This window comes from Lactuca serriola, chromosome 5 (genome assembly GCF_051521515.1).
Source record: "Lactuca serriola cultivar US96UC23 chromosome 5, Lser_US96UC23_V15, whole genome shotgun sequence".
NCBI lineage: Eukaryota > Viridiplantae > Streptophyta > Magnoliopsida > Asterales > Asteraceae > Lactuca > Lactuca serriola.
In genome coordinates, this window is record NC_136412.1 from 130,610,304 (window position 1) to 130,621,369 (window position 11,066).

Here is an 11,066-nt window from a genome sequence, read left to right on the forward strand (position 1 = left end):
ATTCCTAAAAATCCCAATCCTATCACTGGCATGCCGTTCTAATATATCACAATGTCAAAGAACAGTGTGGTAATTTGGGGTCTACTTACTGGCTCCGACTGATCGTACACATCTCATCCTTTATTATTTTCAAAACAATTTTTGAAAATCATTTTTATATAACACCTTTCCAATTCGCATAAACTAAGGCTTTGATAACAACTTAAAACATCCCAAAAACCACAACAAATTTAAAATTTTCAAAACAAACCATTTACTAAACGAAGTGTTTATAAAACCATTGTTTCCAAAACGTTATTTAAAATTAGTGTCTCCCAAGATCCAATCAATTTTAAAACCATAGATGTGTACGACCACGCCTTTGCCTTTCCATGGTCCTCTAAAGTACCTGAAACAATAAACTAAAGATGTATGAACGAGCTTAGTGAGTTTCCCCCTAAGTACCAACATAGAAACATATAATATACACAAACACTCACGCCTGACCAAATCAACCTTAGGCTGGAATACTAGGCATATCTATGATGGGCCTAATCATCCTATGGATGGAAAACCATCGTATCATAAGCATGTTTGTTCCAATCGGCCTCGATCTGGAATACCAAAACATGTCGGGTCCAATCAGCCTCGGACTGGAATACCTCCGGTCTGTTGACTGACGAACAAAGCAATTCAGTCTCACCATATACTGTAACATGTTGACATATGCATAATAAATAAACAAATAACCAGTAAATAGGTAAACAGATAACATATCTATAGATCACTATTGCATGCTAACATCCTATATACAAGGATACATAACAGAGTGGGTCAGCAATGCTGCCTTCAACCCATGAATACAGTGAGGAAAACTCACCTCTTGATCTGATCAATAGCTAATGAGGTCCTAACTCTGAATCTTAACTCTAACTGTCACTTATCCATCCAAATGACCAATTCTCAAACAGAATCCAAGATACCCCTTAGTCAAACTCGGTCAAAATTAGGGAAAAGTCAAAATACCAAAAAAGTCAACCGATTTAACCCATCTGAGTATGACCAGTGTCCATGTTGGTTGACCAGGCACGAGCCTGTTGACCATGTACACGCAACGTACGCCTTGTACGCCCAACTTACGCAGTTGGTTGCCAACCCAACTCATTAACAACATAATCCTTAAGCCCTTAAGCTTATTTTCGAGATCCAAGCCCAAAATGATGTCCTTGACCATAAAGATTCATACTTTATGCTCTAGCATGGCCATTAAGGGCTTAATTTCCAAAACCTTATGTCCTTAACCTATTAATGCCATCTAACACATGCATGGGTTGCATACAACAATAAAGATCATATTTTTATGGTTCATAATATCTTCATAATGGATAAAGTTGCCAACTTTTTGCATTAGAATGGTCCCAACAAACAAGATTTAGTCTTTTAGTCTCAAAGGGACGAAAAATTGCATCGTTTCAACATATTCCATTAAGTCTAAGTCTCAAATCTTCATATATAAATCAAAATGATGTTTGGATGGATAAAGTTTCCAACTTTATCCATAACAAGGTCACAAACTTTCAAGATCTATACTTTATGCATTAAAAGTGACCAAAAGTTCATAACACTCAAAACTAGCTAGATCTTACAATATCATCATTAAGATCTAAACTTCATACCTCCAGAAGAAAGATCAAGGTGAACAAAGTATGGATCTACAAGCTCCAATGGAAACAACACTTCCTCCATGAGTTCCTTCTTCTCCAAGGTGCACCAAGAACACTCCAAAGAACTTGAAAACACCGTTTTCGTGCTTACAAGGCTCAATCTAGGGTTTGGGTTTCACGAGAGGGTATTGGAGAGGTGGAAGCTTAGAATGGAGTGGGTTTGGGGAATTTAACAAGCTTAAATAAGGCTCAAACCATGTAAATAGGGTTTGGGAACTGATCATATATTCCTAGCGTACTCAGGCATACTCAGTACGCCCAACGTACTCAATATACGCCCAGCATATACGGCTGACCCAGAAATCATCCTAACTTCAAACGACCATAACTTCTTCATTCCAAATCTGTTTTTGACGTTCTTTATATCCACGGAATGGTATTGAAGAGCTCTACAATATTATATAAATATCTTGGAATAAAAACTTCTTTCACAAAAATCCATATTTTACGCAAGAACCCGGCCCATGACTTTTACCTTTCTACCTTTTGGCCTAAATCACAAGTCAAGGGTAAAATCTCTTAACTAACATTACCTCCTTCCATAAGGAATAAACTTCGCCTCCTTAAGGCCTAAAGCCTTACACAATTCACTTCCGGACCGTGGCCCAGAAATGGCATGAATACGGGTATTTCATAATCATATTCTGATTATATGTATATTAATTATTAATCCTACATTAGGTTACATAAGTATGTATTTTTTAAAAGTTAACTTATATATATATATATATATATATATATATATATATATATATATATCTTTTGTAGTTGTTGTATGTGGATAGCTTCAAGTATTTTCATTTAAATGTGACATGTAAACATCCAACAATTTTTTATTGGACATTAGAAAAGATCAGGTTTCTTGAGGTTATTTTACAAGAGGATAGAGGATTCGGTTGTGGAGAGATTAATGAACCATATATTGAATAACAATGTCAACAATTTAAGTTTGATGAGGAGGAATCTGATAGCGATTAGGAAAAATATGATGGCGATGAGGAATTATCTTATGAGGATGAAGAAGAATTTGATGTTGTTAAACTTAGTTCTGTGTAGTTAATTTTCTTTGTATTCATTTATGATTTCATTAGTGTATTCGTATATGATTCTTTTGATTAAGTATTCATTTTAATGTATCCTTTTCTTACGCATTAGTGTGAAACTACAATTTCTGACATCTATCTGAAAATTGAGAATTTGAGAATGGAGGTTGTTGTAAAAATAGTGATAGAGTGTTAAATTCTCTGGAAAGTCAAAATTTAAAACATCAGAAATTACTGTTTTCAGTTGAAAATTGAAGCATAGGAAATTACAATTTCCTTTTTGATTCATGAGAATCTGAACAACGGATTTTGACACCTTCTTTTGTTCAATTTAATAACGAAGAAGAGCACACATAAGTAATTGATGATGCAGATGATGGTCAAGATTGTGGAAATGATTTTCTAAATGATGATGAAAATGATGATCAAGGGAAAGGTGGTGGTGGTGAAGGGGATGGAAATCATGTCGCATTTGAGAACCAGATTGATAAAAATGATGATCAAGGTAAAGTTGATGGTGTTGAAGATGATGTTAATTAAGATGCACATCGGAACCAGATTGGTTAAAATAATGATATATTCAGTTAGAATGATGATGACAAAAATGTTGATATTGGTAAGTGAAGTTTTGGTAATAAAGATGATAGAAAAGGAAATGGAAGTGGATTCAATGATGAACCGGACATGAATCTAAATTCGGTTGTTGAAAATGTTGCTAGAGTGTTGGTCTAATTGATAACCATGAAGATATAACTTTTAGCCAATTCATGTGTGACCAAATTGTTGAAAATTTTCTTAATGATTTGGATGGAGGTAAACATGTGGCTTTGTTATATATAGTTTAATCATATGAGTTTATTTTTGTATTTTGAAGATTATAGGTACTAAGAACTTGGTTGAGAGTTGTATAAATTAGGAAGCAGTTGAAGATGATTTGAATGACAATTCGACTTGCTATAAGAACAATAACATTGATAAAGGCAAGTTTTTGTATATGTTTTGTGTATACATAAAATATTTATGAACATATTACATAGGTTATTCACTTGTGTTTTAAATAAATTAGGGACTGTAAATTTGGGTGATGATGATAAAAATAAAGAAGAATTTTTAGATGATACAGTTGATAAAATTATTAGAGAATAAAAGAAAGAAGACGAATTAATTGATCCAACTTCGGTGAAAGGTTTTGCTAAAGGAGATATTTAAAAATATAAATGAAAGAAGTGTGGAGAAGTTGTGGTAGAAAGTGAAGGTGATGAATTGATAAGGATTTGGGAGAGGGTAGAAGAGTGTTAAAAAAATGGAGGTAACTAGTTTATAAAGACTGTGTATTCATATATGATTGAGTGTAACATGATTCTTTTCTATAAATATTTTTACTTTATGTTCATTTATGATTTTTATATTATATGGGTGAAAATTATTTTTCGTGTTCCAAATGTCAATCCGGATTAATTAGAGTATTGGTATAATCCAGAGTACATCAATGCTATTTGAAGGCAGTGGGAGAACAAAACAATATTGAGAAAAAATTGATAGAAGATTCAAGTGTTAAATATGGAATGGAAAGTAAAAAAAACAGAGAAGAAGGTAGTTGGAGATGAAACTACTAAAAAAGACAATGAAACAAATAAGCAACAGAAAATGATAGAATAGAAAGAGACAAATGAAATAAAATCACTGAAAAAGGAAAAGGTATAAGGGAAAGTAAGGAAATTCTCTGGTCTAAGCTTTAGCCTTGAATTTAGTCAAGATTCTCAATGTTCTAAGAAGACATCGTAAAGTCAAAACTGCTTTCTTTAATGGAAAGTTGGCTGAAGATGTTTACATGGTTCAGCCAAAGGTTTTTTCAGTACAGAGTACCCCAATAGAGTGTGTAAGCTCGAGAAATCCATTTATGGATTGAAACAGGCACCTCACAGATGGAATCTTTGCTTCGATGAGAAAGTCAAAGCATTTGGCTTTTCAAGGAGTGAAGATGAATCTTGTGTCTATATCAAGGCTAGTGGGACTATAGTCAGCTTTTTGGTACTGTATGTGGAGGACATACAACTCATAGGAAATGACATCCCAACCCTGTAGGAACTAAAGTCCTGGCTTGGGAATTTTTTCGCTGTGAAGGACCTTGGAGAAGCTGCCTCTATCCTAGGGATAAGGATTTTGAGAAGCAGGGTTTCCTGGCTAATGATACTCGTCTATAGCGTATTGCACAATGGGCTATGAATACTAGAAACAAATAGCATACCAATTACTCCTATAGCTCTACGACTATTGCATAGATTTAGTTGAGGTTCCCTTCTTGGAGATTAAGGGGTATGATTTTAGGTTCCTAGTTATCACGATTTCTTCATGACATGTGATGGTTGTACCTTGGAGGGAATGTAGTTGATCAGGCTACATCCGCTCCTTGATACAACTAAGAACAGTCCTGAATTAACCGAGATACTAGCATTATCTTGTTTGGTTCGGTGTTAGGTTCTCGTTCCTAATGCAAGCAAGGGTGTTATATTTATTTGTTTTGTTCAGAGTTATGTTAGTCCCACTATTGGTTTATAGTTGCATATCAATGTGTGGCTAGACATGCTAGTTCACTATAAACAAAGCTCTGATACCAACCTGTCACACCCCCGAACCAGACGGCGGAAACGTCCGGGGGCTGTTGTGACTCAATTGAATACCATCACAATGAATATACATGAAACACAACATCATTCATCACCAACATTTGAATATTACAACTGATAGTGTTTACATTCATTACATTGTCTCAAAACATTACATTCTCGAAAGTAATTGTTCGATACTAGCAAAACGTCATAGAGTACAATTCATCCTTCACTTTATCTGTTACCTGAGAATACAAGTATTTTGAAAAACGTCAACATATGAAATGTTGGTGAGTTCATAAGTAGTGTTTGAAATCCAATGTTTTGTATTGTTTAAAAAAAAACTACCAGAAAATCCGATATTTTCTGAAAATAGTATAGTCAAAAAGGTGTGAAGATCCATAGGTATGCTTGTTTGTTTCTATACTTGTAAAAATTGTTCATTAAAATTGTATGCATTTCGAATCCGTATGTATTGAAAACCCTAGGAAAACCCGATGTCTTCCTAATTTCTTAAATTACATGAAGTTACATTGAAACCATTGCATAGCGTATAGTGTCAGTCCCAGGCGACGTTGGATTATTTTTGAGCATGATTAATTACTACAAACCCGCATTACAAAAACGCCCAGTTTATAGCTATACTAACGATCCCGAAGGCGTCGTCCGTACTAATCACGTTATCCAATCGCCCTGACTAGGTGTAGTCCCACATCCGAAGAGAAAGAGGTCACGAAGACCCCGGTGACTCCATTAACCGGTTGGGGATAAAAATGTACGAGGGGTCCCCGACCCGCCTCGCATAAAATGTAGACTTTACTAGCTATACCAAAGGACCCTTGGGGACCAGTAGTATACAAGCCATTGAAAGTCCATTTACGTTGTGTCGGATCGGTAAAACCCAACACTCCGTAAAAAAAATGTCTTCGGGCCTTAAGATAAGGTCATTGGGCTAGCTAGGCTCAACGAACAAGATTTTACACTTTTGGGGCCCAAAGATGGTGCGTAGACGTCTGTGCACACTCGCATGTATAATGTATTACCAAACGTTACTTGTATGAATCGTAGTGTCGTAGTGTTAGTAGTTGTAGATTTCTATTGGCTCGAGACCGAGCCAATTCGTTTAACAACGACTTTTGGTATTGTAATGTATTGTATTTCGTCGATAGCCACGGTGCCATTATTTGATCAAATTGTGTATATTGAATTAGCCTTGAAAATTTTCTGTTTTCAGCCCCTCATTGTTTGTAAAGTTTACATTTTCAACCCTTTTATTAAATACTTCCCGGTTTGGTCCTTAAATTAATTTTCTTGACATTTTAACACCAAAAATTATTGAAATTAATATTTTTCAGCATATTTTTCATAGAAAACAGTTTAAGTCCCTGAAAATGCAGTTTTCTCGGTTTTAACCCTTCTTTTTCGCAACTTTGACAATTTTGGCCCAAATTGGAAAATTTTTGCAACTTTGGTCCTTTTTAAATTCAAAAAGCATTTTAAACCTTTGAAAAGGACTTGGATCACTTATGGTCCACTGTTTTACAGAAAATCGCAGTTTTGGCCCTCCAAAACAGAAAAATTCGCATAATGGGCCTCATTGGGCCGAAAATGTCATTTTTAGCCCATTAAGCTTGAAATTTATGTTTTTAATCCTCTAAATGAGTAAATTTCCAGAAATTGTTTTATTGAAACTGTTTTGACACACCTCATCCATCAGAATTCGTGATATGTCAATTTGGGCCCTTAATTTTGTATTTTTCACCTTTTAGGCCCAAAATTTGTGTTTTTAACCCAAAGAAAATTGTTACTAAACCACTTTACCATTTTTCTTGAAACACTTTGTATTTAGAAATATATTTGAAGCTAAAATCATTTAACACAAGATACATCTCGGTTTTGAGGGGTTTTATGGCTAGATCCAACATTATAACATACAAATGCATACATATAAGCATGGAAATCATACAAGGCATACAAACACATATAGATCTACACTTTTACTTGTATTCCCCCCCCCCCCATAAAACTCACAAAAACAGAAAAATAGGGGGTATGAAGCTCACCTTGAGATTTGGATTTGGTTTTTGATGAAGATTTCGGCCCTAGCAAGCTTCTTGAGGGGCTTTACAACTTAGATGGTTCTAGGATGTATGATTCACGAAATGGAAAGGGTTAAGAGGAGATTTTTGAAGAAATCAAGAAGCTAAACCATGGATATAAGTAAAAACTTACCTAGGATGGTGATTTTTGGTGGAGAATCCTCTTGAAAGCACACACCAACTCGAGATTTTTGATGGAGGATGGAAGAGGTATTTGAGAGTGTTTAAGAGAGTTTTTGAATGAAAAATGAAGGTGGTGAGAGGGTTGGCCGAGAATATGGAGAGAGAGGAGAGAGAGATCATAACCTTGTTATTTGTGAGGTAATAGTTTGCCTTGAAACATGAGATGTTACCATAGATACATGGTGGTTAAACATGAGTTGTCACATGCATGTCTAGTCTTCATTTATCCATTCTTTTCTCTTTTTTTTTATTAAACATGGGCTGATTTGGGCTAAGGAGAAAGGAAAGGAATCATCTTGGGGCCCATACTCGAATTTATGAAGCCCAAAAGTAAATTTTCGGCCCCATTGGGACAAACGAAATCTTTTATGGCCCAACAAGGCTCATTAGAGGTAAGATGGATTATTTTAGCCCCACATGGCCCAAATTGCTAAATTTTTATGAATGTGGTCTATATAGAGCCCACTTAGGGCTTCTAGGCCCAATAGGAGAATTTTAGTTCATAAGGAACTTGGACCGGGATTACTAAGGTTTCCAATCCTTAGTTGAACATATGAGGTGTATTTTGAATGAGGATAGAGTATGGTATTCACTTAGAGTACATGCTCTTACAATGGATGATGTTTATATGAGAATAGAATTTCCTAGCTAAAAATGCTAGTTGTGACATCATCCCCCCGTTAGAGGGAATTTCGTCCCGAAATTCTTTCTAAGGATTGGTTCGTGAATGAGAGAATAGTCACTTCATCTGATCTTCACGTTTCCCATGTGCATTTCGGTCCAAGCTTAGCATTCCATGGAATCTTCGCATTCATAATGGGGCTTTGTTTTGTATGTTCTACTTCCCTATTCAATACCTTGACTGGTTCTTTGATGAACATGCGATCCTCGCTTACTCCGATTTCTCGTAAAGGAATGATAAGAGACTCATCTGATATGCATCTTTTCAGATTCAAGACACATAACACAGGGTTCACGTTGCTGAGCTCTACAGGCAGCTACAGTCTATATGTCTTCAATCCGAGCAAGAAGCTCGAACAGTCCGATGTATCGTGGGTTTAGTTTTCTCGTTTCCTAAAGCGAATCATTCCTTTCCAAGGAGATTCTTTTGATAACACGCGATCCCCGACTTGACATCCTAATGGCTTACGCCGCTTTTCAGAATAGCTCTTCTGTCGGTCTCGCGATTCATTGCAATCCAGCTTTGATTTGGATTATCTTCTTCTGTTGTTTTGTTAGTGGTTTCCGGTCTCATGAGAGTACCACCGAGTGATATACATTTATGACTATAATGAGTTTTCGAAAGGAGCATCCTTGATGCTCGTGCGATAGTTGTTATTGTATGAGAATTTAGTCAAGGGAAACCGGGTATCCCCTGACTTGTTGAATTCCCACACCTAGACTTGTAGCATGAATTTGAGTGGTCAAATAATTCGTTCACTTTGGCTATTGGTTTGAAGGTGGTAAGCAACGCTTATGTCTAGTTATGTTCCTATAGCCCTCTGAAATGACTGCCATAGTCTTGAAGAAAATCTGTTATCTCGATCCGAGATAGTGACTACCGACATTTCATGGAGTCTCACGATCTCCTGGATATAGATCCAATGCTAATCCTTCCATCTTGTTTGATTTCTGTATTGGCAGGAAATGGGTAGATTGGGTTAACCTATCGACGATCACCCAGATAACGCCCAACTCAACTCTTATAACATAAAGCTTCATCTTTCGACTTCGAGAGTTTTATCCATCCATGCAGTGCTTTCGTCGCTACATTCCCAGCTTTGATGCTTTCAAGGCTGGTCGTAGATGTTGATAGTGTTTCGTTCTCGCTTCATGAGCAGATGAGTATGTTATCGATGAAAATAGTGAAAAGGCTAACTAGGAATGGTTGGGAAACTTGGTTCGTAAGATTCATGAAAACCATGGGAGCATTCGTTAGACCGAAGGGTTTCACAATGAATTTGAAATGGTCGTGACGAGTTCGGAAGGCAGTTTTGGAATGTCCTCTTCTCAGGCTCGAAGTTGATGATAACCGGTTCTTAGATCTATTTTTAGAGAAGTAACTAGCTCCTTGGAGCTGGCCAAATAGATCGTCAGTCCGAGGGAGTGGGTATCGATTTTTGATAGGGAGCTTATTTAATTTCCTAAAATCGATGTACCTTCTGAAGGATCCGTCTTCTTGAAGAACGAGACCATAGCTCTCCAGGGTGAGAAGCTTGGTCCGATGAATCCTTTGCGCAACAATTCTACTCAGTTGACTGGATAACTTGTGAATTTTCGGTGGGAGTCAACCTATAGGGTGAATTGGCAATTGATGTGGTTCCCGGTATGAGGTCGATTCGAAATTCGAGCTGTCTCTCTAGGATATTCCCGAAAGTTCCTTGGGAAACACATTTGAAAAAAAATCATATGCTACTGGAATACCTTGTTTGCTTACTTCTTCCTTGGCCTTGTCGACAACCTGAGCAAGGAAAACATAGTTCGTCTGGTGCAGGCACTTCTGTGCCTTGATGCACGAGATAGGAAGAGGATTTGCACCAGGTTTATCACCATGGATTATTAGAGTTTTTGTGATTAGGAAGGTGAAAGGAAACGGCCTTCTCGCGATACATGGTATCAGCACGGTGGGGGCTTAACCCAACCATGACAATTATCACATTAAAACTCCTAATATTTACTGGCATGAAACCTACTTGTAATGAAATGTTGTTTAGTGTTAAGGTGTACTCCACATGAGTACCCTAGATTAAATCATTTTTCCCCATTGGCCATGTCCATTGAAAAGGCTTAGCTTGGCTTTGGGGATGTTGTTTTAGTAAGTTTTTGAATTTGTTACTAACTGAAACTTCACTCGGATTTACCATTGAATAAGAGGTAAGCGAAAGAGTTGTCAAGTGGGAACGTACCAGTAACAACCGTTGGGTTTTGGATTACTTCGCCTTGACCCAAGGTCAGGACCATTTCCGATCCTTCTGCTCATCGATTGTTATCCCTAGGGCAATTGCGCCTAATGTGACCAGTTCCTCCACACCTATAGCAGGTGCGACTGGTCTCATCATTGGTGTTGTTGTTAGGGTTGTTGCGATTGTTGTCGTTTTCATTTGGCTGGCGCTTCTGGCATGGATAAGTCCTACAGAATTTAGCGATGTGATTCTTTCGGTTGCATTTGTTACAATACATCTCCCTGCAGGCTCCATTATGATGGAATTTGCACTGGTTGCATTTTGGAAGGTTTCCAGCATATGGTCTCCTGGTTGCTGGTGTAATAGGGGTCGTGGTCGCATGAACAGCAACAACACGTTGCTCCCTTGAGAACCCTTGAGTGTGTTGTCCCTTTCTCTTACCTCCAGACCTCAGCTTCCTGCTCTTGAGCTTGGGGTTTGGAGTTCCTTGACAGGTTGTCACTTGTTGGTTTCCATGTTTGTTCCT